Source organism: Rhineura floridana, chromosome 7, assembly GCF_030035675.1.
Source record: "Rhineura floridana isolate rRhiFlo1 chromosome 7, rRhiFlo1.hap2, whole genome shotgun sequence".
NCBI classification, from domain to species: domain Eukaryota; kingdom Metazoa; phylum Chordata; class Lepidosauria; order Squamata; family Rhineuridae; genus Rhineura; species Rhineura floridana.
Window position 1 is genome coordinate 138,702,693 of NC_084486.1, and position 19,045 is coordinate 138,721,737.

The window sequence follows — 19,045 nt, forward strand, 5'->3', positions numbered from 1 at the left end:
GTTTTTATGAACATGAGGTTAGAAGTAGTAAAAGGTGGCATAACAACTAAATTGTCTGACACTAATCCTGCAATTTGTGATGTGGGAGAGTTTTTGATGCATTCCTCAGGTAGGGATGTGTGAGCCCCTTCTTGCTCCCCCCCCATTCATTGGGCTTTTTGAGTGCTGTAGTCAAATGCCTGAAAAACCTTAGAGAGTTTTTTCTAGTTTCAATATGAACCATTCATGCTGCAAGTCATCATGCTGCAGTTTGCGTTGCCACAGACAGATGGTGCTGTGAACTGCAGTGTGAACGCTTCAGGATTCCATAGTGATGGCTGGGCCAATCAGGGCAGGAGAACGAGTGACCAAGGAGGCTGAGCAAGGCAGGTGGCCATGAGGTGTGTGAACAAATGAATGAGTGAGGTGAGCAGGTGGGGATGTGACTGACTGACTTGAACAACCGAGGAGTGTGAGCAAGTGTGGTTGTGCAAAGTAGACTGGCATCAGGTGAGCGAGGTGGTGTGGCAGAACACTTGGCAGAACTGGGGGCCCTGGAGAGGCGAGGTACCTGGGTTTGCCATCCCTGGGGTTTGGTGGTGGGGTTGACCCCTGACGCATGCAGAGGTGAGCCCCCTAGTCCCATAATAAATGTATTAGTCTTTAAGAATCGTTTGTTGTTTTTGCTGCAGCTGACTAACACAGCCAGTTCTCATGAAGGGCAACATAATTTCCTCTATTTCCAGTGTTCGGGATGTGAGTGCCGTTGTTTATGTAGCCAAAATGGTACCATCCATGCACATAAGGAAAGCATTAGCAGGCTCAAGGGAATATAAAGGTTTGCAGAAGAACAACAACTTTACTGGGGGGAAACAACCAAAGGACCCCTCAAAAGGGTTTATTGAGGACTCAGCATGCTTTGTTTCCGCAGAATGTTGACTGCTGGGAGAAAAAAGGAAAACCAGATAGGACTCCTGAAGAGGAACACTCCACATTGCAACATTTTGTTGCAGACCCCATATCTGGAAGGCCTAATGCTCCTGGCCACTGTTCCATGCACATTCTAGAGTATACTCTGCAATCTTCTACAATGAATGGGAGTTGCATAGCAGTTGTATAAATATGGAAAGGCTCCTGTGAAGGAAAGACAGAATGTCATAGAAAGTAACAATGAAACAACCTTAATTATGATTAGGGATGGACAAATCTGTCAGTTTTGATTCTTCAAGCTTCTCATTTTTCCAATTCAGTTCTCCACATTTCCACAACAATTTGTGATTTTTTAACAGTCCTCATGAAAATTCATGAGGGTTTTACTGTGAGTTTCTCCTAAAAATTATACTTAAATATGCAGTTTTGACTAACATCCACATTTGTGCAAGCATTTTTCCCTAATATATTGTTTGATTGTATGTTATTTTCACTGAAATGGGCATTTTTATGCACACTTTACCCTATGCATTTTTCTGTGCATTACCTGGCTGGAGAACTGCCTTGCAAAACTCAGAGAAGTGCAATTTACAAAGGATGGCTGTGCTTCCGTTTGCGTATTGTTTTGGAAAGCTCAAATTTGGTAGGTTCACCTTTCAGTCCAAACTGAATCAAATTTCTTCCCCATTGCCTTTCATGACAATGCAACTTTTATACTTGGTAATATTTCAGTGTTCTTGCTTGTGCGTGCTGATATACATGCGTGGGTCTGTGTGTGCATGTGATGAATCGCTTTGTTGGCTCCTGGTTTGGAATTTCTCTCTGTCCCGCCCCGCCTTTTCCCTAGAGCCATTGACTGGTATCACCTTAAGGCAGACCGACTGCTTAGAGCAATCAGTTTTGACAGGCTACCAACTGATGCTGCTACGGACCCTTTGTTATTTGAGATTTTTATTAATCATTTACTGCATTTTATGAGGTTAGTCACCTGCATTGTGCTTCTGCTGACACAATCATTTGTCATAAGAGTGTGCAGGAGGAAATCAGGAAGGGGGAGGGAAGGTGGGGAACAGATCAGTTACCAGCAATTCATAAATGCTCATACTGGGTTACCAAAAGGAATTGTGAAGTATGTGGCTTTGGAGGGGAATCAAAATGAAAGACTGGGGGAAGGGGGAGAATTTGAGGGGCATCGGTAATGCTATCTCAGATGATTAGGTTCCAGCAGAATTGTGTGATGATCGATTATTCAGGAGCACGTAGGTGTGTTGAGTGTTGCTGGCTATGGGATTATAAAGCATTTATTGAAGCAATGCAGTGTGGGAGTTCTTCCTTTTGTCTTCAGTCTTCAATTGCACATTATTGGAGGCCGGCTGAGAAGGTCAATCCTCACAAAGAATTAGTGTGAAAAAGAATTGTGAATTGAACCTTGGCTTGATAGGACAGTTGCCTAGATATGGCTCCCTCCAGACCCATGAAAATAACAAAACAAAAGCATGGCATTTATACACACACAACTTGCCAAATGTGAGTCATTGTCCATCCATCCATCCATCCATCCATCCATCCATCCATCCATCCATCCATCCATCCATCCATCCATCCATCCATCCATCCATCCATCCATCCATCCATCCATCCATCCATCCATCCATCCATCCATCCATCCATCTATCCCTCTTACCATAAAAACCCTGTGAACAGAGTATCCAAAATGCAACACTAGATAGTGCTGGAAGATGAGACCCCCAGGTCAGAAGGCACTCACCAAGCTACTGGGGAAGAACAAAGGACAAGTACGAGTAGTGCTGTGATGAATGACGCAGCTGGGTCAAAGCCGAAAGGAAGCCTAGAGGCTGATGAGCACAGATGCGAAAGGAGTGTCCGGAGTTGTACGAGCTAAAATGATGAAACGGAGGTTATCATACTTTGGACACATCATGAGAAGACATGATTCACTAGAAAAGACAATAATGCTGGGAAAAACAGAAAGGAGTAGAAAAAGAGGAAGACCAAACAGGAGATGGATTGATTCCATAAAGGAAACCACAGACCTGAACTTACAAGATATGAACAGGGTGGTTCATGACAGATGCTATTGGAAGTCACTGATTCATAGGGTCATCATAAGCCATAATCAACTTGAAGGCACATAACAACATCTATCTATCTGGGATCTCTGAAGGAATAAGACTCATCTCTATGAGAACCCAAAGTCTACAGTGGGTAGTTATATTTCTCCATTTACATATTCATTTCTGCCCTGCCCACAAGCACAGGGGGGCATACAGCAAAATAAAAATACAACCATTAAAACAAATTTAAAATAATTCAAAACAATATCAGGTAGAAATAAATATTACATCATACATGGAATATGGCAGGAGGGAGGAAGCTCAGGCCCGTGGGTCAAATGTGGCCCTCCAGGCCTTTCTATCTGGTCCTTGGAACTCTCCATGGACCACACCCCTCACTGGCCTTACTTTGAACCCCAAGTGTTTTTGCTAGAATACATCTATGAACTCTTAACAATGCCTCCTGCTTCTTTGGATGGAGGAGAGAGGGGTGTGTCTGTGTGTGTGTGTTTATAAACTACCCTACTGTAGAAATGTACAATTTACATCCATTTTTCTATTCACTTTTTCCTCTGATGTGTGCCCCTTGGAAGATTATCCAGAAGGGAATTCAGCCTCAAAATGAAAACGTTTCCCCACTCCTGGAATACTGGGTACCAAACATCAGTCACCCCTTTCTAAAGTTTTCAGCAGAAGCTGAAAAGAAATGAATGCAAATTTGCACAACTCTTTGGGTGGGGAGTTCCACATTGGGGGGGGGGCTGCCACAGAGAATGCCCAGTGTGCGGCAGCTGTGAAAAAGGCAAATTCTATGCTAGGGATCATTAGGAAAGGTGCTGAAAATAAAACTGCAGATATCATAACGCTGTTGTATAAGTCTATGGTGCGGCCACATTTGGAATACAGTACTATGTACAGTTCTGGTCACCTCACCTCAAAAAGGATATTGTAGAGCCCAGAAAAGGGCAACCACAATGATCACGGGATGGAACAACTACCCTATGAGGAAGGCTGCAGCATTTGGGGCTTTTTACTTTAGATAAAAGGCGAGTCAGATGCAACATGACAGAAGAGTATAAAATTACGCATGGCATGGAGAAAGTGGATAGAGAAAAGTTTTTCTCCCTCTCTCATAACACTGAAACTCAGGATGTCCAACGAAGCTGAATGTAGGAAGATTCAGGACACATAAAAGAAAGAACTTCTTTGAGGGTGGTGTCCTGGGACAGGGCATTCTCTGCAGCAGCCCCTAACTTGCAGGATTCTATCTCCACAGAGACATCAGGCACCTTCACTGTACAGCTTTTGTCATATGAGCCAGTGTGGTTTATTGGTTAGAATGTTGGACTAGAATTTAGGAGATTTTGGTTCAAATCCCCACTCAACCATGAAGCCCACTGTGTAACCTTGGGGCAGTCACTAACCTACCTTATAGGGTTGTTATGAGGATAAATTGAAGAGTTGGAGAACCATGTATGCCGCCTGGAGGTCCTCAGAGGAAAGGTGAGATGATGATGATGGTAATTATGGTATACTGAAGACACACCTCTTTATTCCGGCTTTTGACACTTCCGATTGTTTTCACTGATTGTGATCTTGCATTTTTTATTATTTATTTTTTTATTTGATTTATATCCCGCCCTTCCTCCTAGCAGGAGCCCAGGGTGGCATATTGGTTATATTGTCATAACCTGCCGTGGGATTTTATGGCAAAGGGGGGGTAGGAAATCCAACAAACAAACAATCAAGCAAAGCAGGAAAATCAATTACATGAAAGAAGACTCTGTTCATGCCACGTGTGTTATTGGAACCATATTTGCTGTTTGATTAAAGTTTTTATTTAAAAACCATCCCCTCATGATGCCACTGCATAGAAGGGAAGAAAAAACCCAGCAGATATAATTAGTCCTTGGAAATTCAAGGCACCTGGTTCCTGTTAATTCTGCCTATAACAGCCTGGGAGTGAATAGTGCAGGGCGTGACAATTCCTTCTTTGTTCTTATCAATCCCAACTGAACTTTGTAACAAAATATGTCCGGGGTCATTCCTCTGCCAAAGCACACGGTTATAAATTAACCAGGTCTGTTTAATAAAAGCTTGTAGGAATAACACAAACGAATCACAGGAAAGAGTTGATGCCAGGTGTGACAGAGGTCAGGCAACGGCAGCTGTTTCACAGCAGAATGGGCAACTGGCCTCATCAGTGGCTGTTTTGCCTTGCCAGAGCCGGTGACATTAGCTCATTGCAAGTCACAACAAAATTTGGTCACTTGGAAAGACAGTCTTGACATTCATCACATGCGGTGTAAAGACAATTTAAAGGATAAGACATCTTCATCGAGCTATCCACTATGACCACAAGGTCTCATTCCTGGTCAGTCACATGCCAGTTCAGACCCCATGAGCATATATGTGAAATTAAGGGTTTTTTTGCCCTAACATGCATCACTTCAGCCTTGCTCACATTACATTGCATTTGCCATTTTACCTCCCAGTTTGGAAGGGTCCTTTTGGAGCTCTTCACAATGCCTTTTTGTTTTAACAACTCTGAGCAATTTAGTGTCTGTTGTTTATGAACAAGTTAAAAAGTATGGGTCCTAATACTGATCCTTGAGGGACTCCACTTTCTATAGCCCTCCACTGGGAGAACTGCCCATTATTCCTATTCTCTGTTTCCTGCTACTTAACCAATTCCTGATCCACAAGAGGACCTGTCCTCTTATTCCATGAAAACACCTGAGAGGGTCTGTAGGAAAGGAGATGGATTTTCAGATATTTGCAGCCTAAGTCATTTAGGGCTTTAAACACTAAAGTGAGCAATTTGAATTGGGCCTGGAAATGAACTGGCAACTAATGCAGCTGTTTTAGAACAGGAGTTATGTGAATCCTAAATGGAACCCCATCCCAGTAATCTGGCTCTTGCATTATGTAGTAGTTGAAGTATCCAAATCTTCAAGGGCAGCCCTGTTGCCAGCCTTCCTTGTTAGGTGGGGCAGCCACATTTCTAGGTGGGGCATTTGGGTAGGGAGAGAGGCACATAGCACTAGCCAATCCTCTCCACCCCCATTGGTGGAGAGGATGTGAGAGCCAGGCCAGGGGAAGGGAAAGGCACCACTCCTCCTCCATCCAGAGAGTGTGCTAACTTACATGAATGAAGTTTAATCTGTTGAATTGTCACACCCTTTTTTGAAAGATTTCCAGGAATACCAGACTCAAAAGCTTGACTACAGTCAAGCTACAGTCCCCTTCACCTATGGTCTGTCCCTATGTTCTGATTCTTCATGAACTGAATTACTTTTGTAAAGACAATGAGCTCCTGAGCTTGGCTTTGATGCTTCATTAGGTATCTCAGTTTTAGATTCCATGTGAAAAACAAACTTATCAATACTACAAGTTTAGGGAAGGGCAAAATGAAAATAAATACTATAGGGTGTGTTTGTTAACTCTTCCTTGAAAGTCCCTCCTTCTAATCTTGTTCCTGGCCTTTAGCTTTTCCTTCCTGTTAGACAATAAAAGGAATACTTTTTAACTGGCTGCTATATAAACGACAAACAAAGCAACTGGAAACTAACTGTAGAGAGCAATTGGATATTTTTTTTACTGGTTGCTGGGTTGATTTTTCACTCCAGAAACCCTGAAAAGGCCTCATGCTGAACTACACATATTGGAAAAATCAGAAATTAGGCCAAAGTTACAGCCTAGGTGTCCAGCCAGCCAACTGTAATGTACACAGCAGTATTTCTGTTCCTTTAGGGCGTTTTCATTCTTTGCCACCAAGTAGGGATGGGCAAGAATTTTGATTCAGTTCATATTTCAAGCCAAATTTATCAAGTTCACACTTTCCAAAACATTATAACTGAAACACAGACATCCTTCCAAATTCGTAGTTATCCAAATTTTGCAATGCAGTTTGCCAAACAAACGTGTTTATAAAAATGCATATATGAGCTGGAAAGTGTGCAAAAAATGAATATATGAGTGAAAATAACATTCAAAAATGCTTTATATGTTGAGAAAAGGCTTGCAAAAATGTGTACATTAGTCAAAACAGCCTACAAGATGTGCTTATTTGGAGAAATTCACACTAAAATGCTGGAAAAATTTCCTGAAGGTTTTAAAAAATAACTTGAAAATTGCTGCAGAAATGTGGAGAACTCAAGTTAAGATTGAAAAAAATGATAAACTGAGAGAACTGAAACTGACAGATCTTTCCATCCCTACCATCAAGTAATCAAGAAAAAGATAGCCACTATGATTGTAGGCATAGTGAGTATTTTAAAAGAATAAAGGGTAACTTTTCATAGCCATTTTTTTCAGATTACTTTAAGTTATCTTTGTATTTCACCCTTTAGCAATAAGCACCCAACTCTGCTCTACTCATTATAATAACTACAGAACTAACCAACCCTTACTCCTTACTGCAGGCAGGCATGCGTGCTTCTTTATTGCTGGCTTGGTAGACAGCACAACTGAAACTGAAAAGCAAAGCAAAGCAAAGTCCAAGAGGTAGAGTCTAACTTTAGCCCCCAATACAAAGTCCTAATGTTTAACTCTTCAGGGGTCATGTTACTATAGCAGCTGTTTTTTTCTTTTCAGGATCATTTAAGTAATCATGGGGTGATGATGATCATGAAAAATCCACCCTCAGTCAGGGAAAGTCTTGAGTGAGCAGACATCTTGGGGGCTTTTCCAACGGCCTTATTAACTCAATTTTTCAGGGGGTCCTATTCTTAAATTGCTGCCGTTCTTAAACAAGTTATGATTCTTTAAATGGAGGTTGTTATTGTCTATCATGTCACAAATTAAAAAGAAGACAATTTCCCCCAAAAATCCTAAGGGGTGAGTGAAGCACAGCTCGGGGGGTGCCCCATTCCCCCTCCCTGGCTATAGGCCTGGGGCAGCCCCATGTAGAGTACATTTGCAATAATCCAATCTGGAAGTGATCAGAGCATGGAATACAATGACCACATCATCTCTGTCCAAAAGTGAACATACCTGGTGACCCAGCCAGAGCTGGAAATAGGCACTGCTAGCCACTGAGGCCACATGAGCCTCCTCCACTGACTATATTGGAATCCCCCCAATCTATGGACCTGCTTCTTCCCAGGGAGTGCAACCCTGCCCAGAACAGGCTGTCTTCCTACCACTTACTTCCTCTGTAATTACAGAGTCCTCCATGCATGAGCAGACTAGGTCCATAAATCATTATGAAACAGTCTGGAAAAAGCTTACTGTATGACTAGCCTTAGGCCCTGAAAGCAAATGACTCTGGGCTAGATCACACCATCTGTTTGGTGCACTGAAAATATGGCTTAGATGGAGTTTGTGTAAACCCAGCAGGGAAGCAAAGGGTTTTTTTTCAATTTAAATTCTCTCTTTGCACCCTCAAGCAGTTCCCAATTTAAAAAGTCACATAAATCTCCCAAATGATAGTAAATTACTATGACCACTCCAAATGGGCACCTAATAACTCAGAAATTAATACTTTTCTAGCTGCCCTTTAGGTATTTGGGGATGCCTCAAATCTCATATAAAATCCCAAACTATCTATTTCAAAATATCAGGAAGCACAACAGAGCAGTTTAAGTGTGTTGTAGGTACAGAAGGTATAAATCCAAAGGCACAATAATGCATTTTTAAAAAAAACAACAACAACCAAGTTTATAATTAGGAAATCAGAATCACATGACATTCAAACATAAAATGGAATAAGTTACTTCAACATATGGTTGAAAAGCAAAATGTGTTTGTCCCAGGATGGTAAAAAGTACTTTAGACACCTAGTTCATAAACATCATTATTCAGGACACTTGGTTCCTAGACAGCATCAAACACATGCCCCCTGTCCACCCCTGACATGGGACTGTTCCAGTCACATCTGTGTGTCTTACTGACATCAGGAAAAGGGGGAGAACTGACATTACTGGAGACCTAGAACCCCATTCTTTAATAGGGAAAACTTTCAGCATTGGATAAAGGTATCCTGGACCACTTCCTGGTTAAATGGACCAATCTGTACCTTGAGAGGCAGGCTTATGAAAAAACCAACCCAAGAGGCCTATGCTTGTATAGTTTCAATTTGTCGTGCTAGTGGGGTGTGTGTAATTTGAACTCAGAACTCCTAATATTGTGTAAATCACATAGTGGCTACTTGGTACCCCATGGGTTAGTCTGATAGCAATTAAAAAATTCCTGTAGAGTACATTGAGTGCCCTGTAATTTACAAAGCTGATAGGAAATAAAGTGTGTGCTAGGTTTTTGGCATACGATAGACAAGCAAGGCAGATGACTACCTCCAGAACTGGGTTTAGGGCATTTGTAACAAACAATGGCTGCAAACATCATGGCCAATTTGCAAGCAATACTGACTCATGATCTTTTGAGTTTCCTCAAATTTCTCCTGTTTTTTTTTTCCCCTGAGGGGGGGGGGAGTTCAAATTTATGTTGACTGTTGCTGCAGGTGGAATACTGAGGGCAAGTCAAATATCAAACTCTTCATTAGATACCAATGGGATGCTAAACCAGACAGTCACCTCCACGCCTTGGGGCCTTGTACCTGTCTTCCTAAGGGATGCTGACAACCCATAACACAAAAGAGCAACAAAGTTGAAACTCATCAATGTGTGTGTGAGGGGGGGAAAAGGTTCCATAGAACGTCAGCTGGCCTTGGGTCATCTGCAGTGCAATGTCAGTACTGCTGCATATAGAGGATGGGGGAGAAATTCAATTTGCTTCACATTTAAAGCTAAATCTATCAAGCCCAGACTTTCCAAAACAATGGAAAATGGGCTGCCTTCAAGTCGATCCCAACTTATGGGTGACCCTATGAATAGGCTTTTCATGGTAAGCAGTATTCAGAGGGGGTTTACCATTGCCTTCTTCTGAGGCTGAGAGGCAGTGACTGGCCCAAGGTTCATAGCTGTGTGGTGATTTGGACCCTGGTCTCCCAGGTTGTAGTCCAGCACCTTAACCACTACACCACACTGGCTCTCTTACAAAACAATAGGTGAATCAAAATTCACACTTATCCAAATTTTTCAGTAAGTTCTCCAACCAAAGAATGCTTGCAAAAATGCAACAGTTAGGGGCTGTATTAGTGAAAATAACATATAAAATGCATTCTGTTAGGAGAAATTGTTTGCAGAAATGTGTACATCATTCAAAATTGCAGCAAAAATCTGTTTTATTAGGAGAAATTTGTACTGAAATGCTGAAGAATTTTCACTAGGATTTTAAAAAACAAAATCTGCAAATTGCTGCAAAAATGTGGAGAACTGAATTTACAACTGGAAATATGAGAAGCGGACAGAACCAAAACTGACACATCCTTCCATCCCTAATTGGTAGTCACCCATGCCTATGCTTTCTTTACCAATAGCCCAGGCTTCAACTGATACTTTGTGGCAGCAAAGACAGATCTGCAGACAGCTGTGCAACACTGACCTTGTAGGTTGGCTGTGAGGAGTCAGTAGTGCATTGCTGCTAAAGAGATTTTTCCTTGGGAAATCATGAACCACTGAATAAAATCCAGTCCTATTATTATTCTAAGGCCTAGGGCAAGATGACTGTGGTTACAAGAGGAGCAAGGATTGCATGTCACTCCCTTAAATGCTGAACTCTCTTCTGTGCTTGGAGTTAACAGTCTGGGGGAAAAATGTATGAAGCCAAATATAGCCCAGAAATTCATTCCCATCACAAGAATCTAAGGTATTAAATCTCCACTGGTTTCATAAGCGATAAAGTAAAACAAAAACATACCAGGCATATTCTCTCTTTATGAGATAGTGTCCTGTCGGGAACAGCAACAAGAAAAAGAATAGGAAGAAAAGGTTTATGGAAACTGTTTCATTTTTCCACTGCTATATGAGCTACAAATTTTTTCCGAACAGACAAGATTCAGAAGCAGCATCTGGAATGTTTTTCTGGTGATAAACTGAGGTTAGATGTTTCAGCCTTTGAGGGAAGTATGAAACTCCCTCATTCCATCAGTGCAAGAATTCCTGCTTGTGCAACAGAAGTTCCCCTCTTTCCTCGTGCACACCCTGTGCCCTCCCCGATTCTACTCCAAAGGGTTGAGGAAGAACAGAGAGGGGGGAAGCTCCACTGCACACGTGGAAACCCTTGTGCTGATGGAACTAGGGAATTAGCCCTACATTGGATCTCACCGTGGGTCTTGATATCTGTAAGCCACTGGAAGTCTGGATGCCTCTCCTAGAGTATGTCTGGACAAGTGTTAGTGTAAACCAAGGATGGTTAACCTAGGCCCATTGGGAGTGGTGGCAGTTACTGTAATGTAAATGTACTGCCTTCAAGTCGATTCTGACTTATGGTGATCCTATGAATAAGGTTTTCATGAGGCTAAGAGGCAGTGACTGGCCCAAGGTCACTCAGTTTGTTTCATGGCTGTGTGGGGATTCGAACCATGGTCTCCCAGGTCGTAGTCTAGCATCTTAACCACTACGCCACACTGGCTCTCGGGCAGTTACTGTAACACTCTCCATTCTGTCCCACAAGGGTTCTGCCCACAAATAATAATAATAATAATAATAATTTTATTTATTTATTTATTTATTTCAATTTTTATACCGCCCATAGCAAGGCTCTCTGGGTGGTGTACATTGGATAAAAATATATATATTTACATTCAATTTAAAAACCACCTGATCATCAAATCAACAATTTAAACATACAACAAAAGTGAGATTAACATAATAAACCCATATTAAATACAAATCAAAATTAAAGTTGCAAGCACACTTGGAAGAAGCGGATTATCTGGATCCATTTCAGTCGGGCTTCAGACCGGGACATGGGACTGAAACAGACTTGGTCGCCTTGGTAGATGATATGAGAAGGGCGTGGGATAGAGGCGAAGGCACCTTCCTTGTCCTCCTCAATCTCTCAGTGGCTTTTGATACCATTGACCATGCTATCCTCTTGGACCGCCTGCAGAGGTTAGGTATTGGGGGCACTGTATTGCAGTGGTTCCATTCCTTCCTCTCTGGGAGATACCAAAGAGTAGCATTGGAGGAGGAGGTTTCAGATCCCTGGCCCCTCACTTGTGGGGTGCCACAGGGTTCTATCCTTTCTCCAATGCTCTTTAACATCTATATAAAGCCGCTGGGAGAAATCATCAGGAGATTTGGGCTGCAATGTCATCAGTATGCGGATGACACGCAGCTCTATATCTCATTTAAATCTTCACCAAGGTTGGCTGTGGAAACCCTGTCCAAGTGTCTGGAGTCGGTGAGTGGCTGGATGGGAAGGAATAAGCTGAAGCTGAATCCTGACAAAACCGAGGTGCTGTTTGTGGGAGACAAGGGAAGGTTGGGAGATATAGACCTGGTGCTTAATGAGGTAAGATTGCCCTTGAAAGACCAGGTCCGTAGCCTGGGGGTCATTCTTGACTCCCAGCTGTCTATGGAGGCTCAAGTTTCAGCTGTAAGCCAGGCAGCTCTGTATCAACTCCATCTGATACGGAGGCTAAGCCCCTACCTTCCCAATCATCTGCTCCCACCGGTGGTACATGCCCTGATCACCACTCGCCTAGACTACTGTAATGCGCTCTATGTGGGGTTACCCTTGAAAACGGTTCGGAAGTTACAATTGGTACAGAATGCAGCGGCGCATTGATTGCAGGCAGCCGCCGTAGAGATCACATCACTCCTGTGTTGAAGGAGTTGCATTGGTTACCGGTTGTGTACCGAACCCAATTCAAGGTGTTGGTTTTAACCTTTAAAACCCTATACGGTTGTGGCCCAGCCTATCTGAAGGAGCGCCTCCAGCATCGACAGGGATGCTGCTCAACAAGATCAACCTCAGAGGGCCTTCTCTGGATCCCACCAGTCAAAACAGCTAGGCTGGTGAGGACTCGAGAGAGGGCCTTCTCAATAGTGGCCCCCGCCCTTTGGAACTCTATCCCTAGTGACCTACGCCATGCCCCGTCTATAATGAGCTTCCGCAGGACCCTGAAGACTTGGCTTTTAGGCGGGCGTTTGAGATGGGCTAGTTTTCTACTGTTTTTAAATTTTAATTGTTTTATATACTGTTTTATCTTGTACGTCGCCCAGAGTGGCTGGACAACCAGCCAGATGGGCGACTAACAAATTTAATAATAAATAAATAAATAAATAAAGGGAAAAAAAGATGAAACATATAACTATCTTTACAAACATTAAATACAAATACTAAAATACTAAAAATATTAAAATGCCTGGGCAAAGAGGAAGGTTTTCACCTGGCGCCGAAAAGATAGTAAAGTAGGCGCCAGGCGTACCTCGTCAGGAAGGGTGTTCCATAGTTCGGGGGCTGCTACCGAGAAGGCCCTCTTTCTTGTAGTCGCCTTCCGGGCATCTTTCTGAGTAGGCACCCGGAGGAGGGCCTTCGATGTTGAGCGCAGTGTACGGGTAGGTTCATATCGGGAGAGACGTTCCATCAGGTATTGTGGGCCCGTGCCGTGTAATAATATTAATACTAATACTAATACTAATACTAATACTAATACTAATACTAATACTAATACTAATAATAATAATAATAATAATAATAATAATAATAATAATAATAATAATATATTCCAAATGGAAAAATATGGAGAGTCCTTCTATATTTCCCTTGCTGGTTTTGTGATGTTTAGAAATAAACATTTGCAGTGGTTTTTCAAGAGAGTACTGATGTGTGTGTTTTTTCAAGGGTGTCAGCAGTCTGAAAACTCTTCTTTGAACAGACTAGAGATTAGATTTGGCCCTAAAATCTATTCAGACAGACTTGAGAAACTTGCCTCTTGACAAATTACAACATCAGTTTATGAATGGTAGCTTGTTCATATTCATGTCATGACCCCCTCAGAGGACTCATCTGAGGAGGAAGAGGAATGGGAGACTGCAGACCCAGGAGAGGGGACAAGCAGGGAGACAGCCCAGGACCCTTCACCAGACCAGAGACAAACCCCTGAGGGAGCCTGCCTGCCAGAATCAGGAAGTGACCAGGAGGCTGCCCCTTCCCCAGCAGAGAGAAGACACCAACAGGTGTTGCAGCAACAAAGGCAATCAGCACGATTAAGGAGCAGGAGATCTCACAAGAACACAGGCTGACTGGAAGCACCTGGGCCAGCATGCAGAGTACAAAAGGCTGTAAGGAAAGGGCAGCTCCTTGCTAGAGTCAACATCAAGCCTTGTTGCAGACATTACTCCAGCTCTCCTGTTAAATCCGTGCCTTGAACCCTGCCCTGCCTGATCAGATCTCTTGGTTTCTGGACATTTGGACTTCCTTAAGGATTTCTCTGCCGCCTCCTTTGGCGCTTCCCAAACGGTAAAAAAAGGTGGCTGACCCCCTGGTTCCTTCTGCATGGCAGATTTATGGTCTGGCCTTATCTGTTCATTAGACGCATGCATCTGCGAACCCCCGTGTTTGACAATTCAGTAGTTTCACAGGCATAAGCATGTGTCCTGAATCTTTAAAGAAAGTTTCTAGTTCGACTTCCGGGAAGGGTGACTTCGCTTGTGCCTGCTTTTGAGACGGGCTCCCGCCTCAAAAGAAGCTTATTCAGATATAAATCAGTCAGAACATTTTTTTTTTGACTGATGAAGTTTCTCCCGGGCAGGGAGAAACGTAGAGATCAACCTCAAAAGCCTGTTTTTGTTGGGAGGACTGGATTTCATTAATTTATGAGAAAAGGTCCAGCCAACAATGCCGGACGGACTTCCAACTTTTGCTCTATCTGTTTAATGCGATACGTTTATCTTTTCTTCAAAGAGAAAACCGACTAACAGGCAAGCACCCTTCTTTCTATTATTTTTCTTACTTGGTTTAAATTGTTGCAGCAAAAGGAGATTTGTCAGATTGATCGGCTTTGAAGTACTTCTGGGTGAGCTATAACTCTTCTCTGTTATTCACGAAATTAACAGCTCTGTTTCTGTTGCAAAAAGCTGTCCTGGAAGTGCATTCTAAAGATATAAACAGAAGAGGGATTTCTATTCCGAGGAATGTTATATTGTCTGGGACTATTCTCTTTTTGGTCTATTTTATTTCGACGAATCTGCTTCTTCACGACGCCACTAACTGTTTTGATGCTGGGAACCAAATTTGTTTTGTATTCTTGAACATAGAGAGATAAGGCAGGCTGCTCTGTTTATATTGTGATGTCATCAAGCCTGGAATATTAACCCAATTGCTGCTGAAATAAGAAGTGGTTCTTCTTTACTTCTGTTTTGCTTTGTTTTCGTGGTTTTAAAAATGGCAATCAAGAAAGTGGCTGAGAATCTGGAAGTAATTATGTTTCAGAAAATAATGGATGAGATTGAGATAATGAAACAAACCCTGTGACAGGGCAGTAAGGAGCTGAAAATTGAACTGAGCAAAATGACGCAGGAGCTTAAAGAAATAGGGGATCCTGTGAGAGAGGAGAATGAGATCAGAGACGTTATCTCTGAAGAAATTAATGAAGATATTAGAGATAAAGTTATCAATGGCTTGGATAATCTTCTGGACTGGAATGACGTGATGGAGTTTGATATAGTGAAAATCTATGGAATTAACTGCAGCCATGTGACAATGGAAAAACTCTCAAGAGATGAGCCAGTGCATTTTGTAAAAAAGAAGAACAGAGATATGACTTTACAACAGTACTTCAGCAACTTATTCAGAATGGATGGCAAGAAAATATTTGGGATAGAGGAAATTCCCATCAGACTCTTATTATATGACTATGGCTATGACAGCAAGATTATTATGGAATACTGATAATGGAAGATTGGACACTGAAATTACTGGACTTAACAGGACTATTGAAGATGGAAGATGAAATTAATAGGGATAATGGAATAATGGCTATTGAAATTATTGGACCTAACAGATTTTGATGAGATGGATTAATGGAAATGTTTATTTGGAGAAAAATTGATAGATATATTTCTTAAAGAATTGAAACCTCTCTTTGACTTTTTGTGGAAAGAATAAAGTAATGTTTATGAGATTTGATGATTAATTAAGATAACTACTGGAGGAAAGTGATTTTATAATATAATTTAAGAGACAGGATTGTTAGTTATTGTAGACCTATAACTGATTTGATCTGTGACAAATGGGAAGTCAATATTTTATTTTTATTTTATTTTTGTTTAATCATTTTTGTTTTGTTTTGTTTTTTGTCTTTGAATGTTTTATGATTTTGTTTTGTATGTTTTATGAAAATTTGAATAAAAATTATTGTAAAAAAAAAAAAAAAGAAAGTTTCTAGTTCATGATACCTCCGAGCATGGGCTTGCAGAAGGCTTGCTAAATCAATTAGTGTTAGCATAATCAGTTGGTGAATAAACATTTATTAGAGCTTACAATTCCTGGCTGATTTAGGAGCTCCTAACTTACCCATCCTTCACCCCAGCCAGTGGCGTCACTAGGGTTGGTGTCACCTGGTGCGGTAACTCATGGTGTTACACTCATGGACCTCCTCCCATACCAGACCATACAGAATCCTTAGTAATGTTTGTTGTACTAATGTTACTCGTAAATCGTAATTCCCGTATATCACTGAATGTAATGGCAATAGTAGTGACACAAACAACTAGCAAAATTAAAATTACACCTTTAAATTACAATAACATACGCACAGCCCAAATTCTTGCTCTTATCACTAATGGGAGTTAATTATCTTGCATATGCCCATAGTAAATTTTCAGATTCTTTCAGACCGTCAGCAATTTTCAAGTGGTCTGTGTAGAATGCAGCATTTGGGGCTTTTTAGTTTAGAGAAAAGGCGGGTCAGAGGAGACATGATAGAAGTGTATAAAATTATGCATGGCATTGAGAAAGTGGATAGAGAAAAGTTCTTCTCCCTCTCTCATAATACTAGAACTCGTGGACATTCAAAGAAGCTGAATGTTGGAAGATTCAGGACAGACAAAAGGAAGTACTTCTTTACTCAGCGCATAGTTAAACTATGGAATTTGCTCCTACAAGATGCAGTAATGGCCACCAGCTTGGATGGCTTTAAAAGAAGATTAGACAAATTCATGGAGGACAGGGCTATCAATGGCTACTAGCCATGATGGCTGTGCTCTGCCACCCTAGTCAGAGGCAGCATGCTTCTGAAAACCAGTTGCCGGAAGCCTCAGGAGGGGAGAGTGTTCTTGCACTTGGGTCCTGCTTGCGGGCTTCCCCCAGGCACCTGGTTGGCCACTGTGAGAACAGGATGCTGGACTAGATGGGCCACTGGCCTGATCCAGCAGGCTCTTCTTATGTTCTTAAGGAAAGTTTGGGAACCCCTGGTCTAAGACATCTGCTTATGTCCCTATGCTGCTCTCTCCCCTCATTTAGGTGCCTGGGATGCATGCGTGTGGACACACCTCCTTACAATTATGGAAAGTCATTCTTAATAATAAGTTTCCAGACACAAAGTTACATAGGTATTTATCAGTTGTTTAGTAGAAAATTCAGAAGTGCAGGGTCCCTTCATGATAGTTACAGCCACATACACCCTTTTTTGCTCCTGTATTAAGAATGAGATCTTTGCTAATGCATTCTCTCACAACAACAAACATCTCTAGGAGCCAATCAGCATGAAAGTGGAGAGCGTTAGCAACTGAGAAGAGTCTTCTCAGTAGCTGACTCACCTCCTTTCACTCTGATTGGCTCCAATCTGCAGAAAAGGCAAGGAAGCATATTAGAAGACTCTTCTCAGTGACTAACACACTCCCTTTTAATGCTGACTGTAGGATGCTTGGAGACATAGGGACCCTGCTCCCAAAAAAGCAGAGGGACTAAGATCCCCTGGTCGACTACCCTCCTGGTGCTTATGGACATGACTGTAATATATTTTGTGACGTGCAAGTTCGACATCATTTATTATGTGTGTTTAGGATTACACTGATGGCATTCCCAAATATGTACTTTCACACAGAGTTTGGTTTTCCATAACACAATGTGTGTCCAAGCCTCCACACTTGGGGGGGCACTACTTGCACACCCCTTCCATAAGCACATCAAAGTTGGATACACACCTGAACCAAGACCCAGACAAAAGGGCACTCAAAACAAAAAGGTAATTACAGTGGCTGAGTAGATCTTGTACAGTGGTTATACTGACTGGGCAGCCACTGTCCTTCACATTTTACAAAATACTTTTTCCTATACAAAGATTAAATTTCTGTGTATGAAAAAGTAATATATGAAGTGGTCTCAATAGTGAGAAAAGTAAACAAGTGAATGGTGATCCAAATGTTTTTCATTCTCACGTTATGAAGCTAGCTGCCAGATGATGTATCACCTTCCCTACGCATACAGCGTAGACTGAAAAAACAGCACCCAAGCCACCATTCAATACGTGTACGTGTTCTTTCCAACATGAATCTACAGGTCTCAAAAAGTAATGTGTGACAAAGTCCTCAAACACCTTGTAACATGCCTCAAACATGGTCTCTTGTTCTACCAGCATGCCTTCACACCATCACTTTGTCAAAACATAAGGATAGGTAAATTGCTTTTAGGGAGGTTCACAATTATGATTTCCTATTTATTTAATCTAAAAATATTTAAAATACATAAAAACAGCCAGGGGAAGATATTGGAGAAATATAAAATAAATACAAAGGGGGGGAGGTGAAGAGACCTTAAATGTGCTACTCACCATCTCTCAGCCTATCCTCCCCTCAGGATGAAAATAATGGAGAACCATGACCACCCTCAGGAAGAAGGGCACGCTTAAAATGTAGAGGAAAAAATCATCTACAACCATAGTGTGAAATCAGATACTTATTGGGACACAGTATGAAGAAATATTTATATAAACATGACTCTCAAATATGTTTATGAATTACACAATCTGTAAATATATTTATAGTGCAATCCGATGTTTGTTTACTCAGAAGCAAGTCCCAATGTATTCAATGGGGCTTACTCAAACTGGGAAGTGTGCAGAGAACTACAGCCTCAAGTAATAAGGAACTTGTTCTTTCAACTTGTTCTTTTAAGTTGAGACCTTATTCCAGTCTGAGTCTGTGGTGGAATTGCTTTTTAATATGTTTTTAAGCCTTTTCCTTTTTTAAAAAAAATGTTTTTTTAAAGCT

At 41.6% G+C, this 19,045-nt stretch overlaps 1 long non-coding RNA gene across 1 annotated transcript in view; it reads right to left on the reverse strand.

The window, feature by feature from the left end:
• Window positions 1-897: 897 nt before the first annotated feature.
• The window catches only part of LOC133388550 (uncharacterized), a 33,909-nt gene continuing 15,761 nt past the window's right edge, over window positions 898-19,045 (reverse strand). The window contains exons 2-3 of the long non-coding RNA XR_009763860.1: window positions 2,678-2,808; window positions 898-1,113 (exon numbers count right to left, since the gene is read on the reverse strand). This is a non-coding gene — a long non-coding RNA (uncharacterized LOC133388550). The remainder of the gene's footprint in view (window positions 1,114-2,677; window positions 2,809-19,045) is intronic.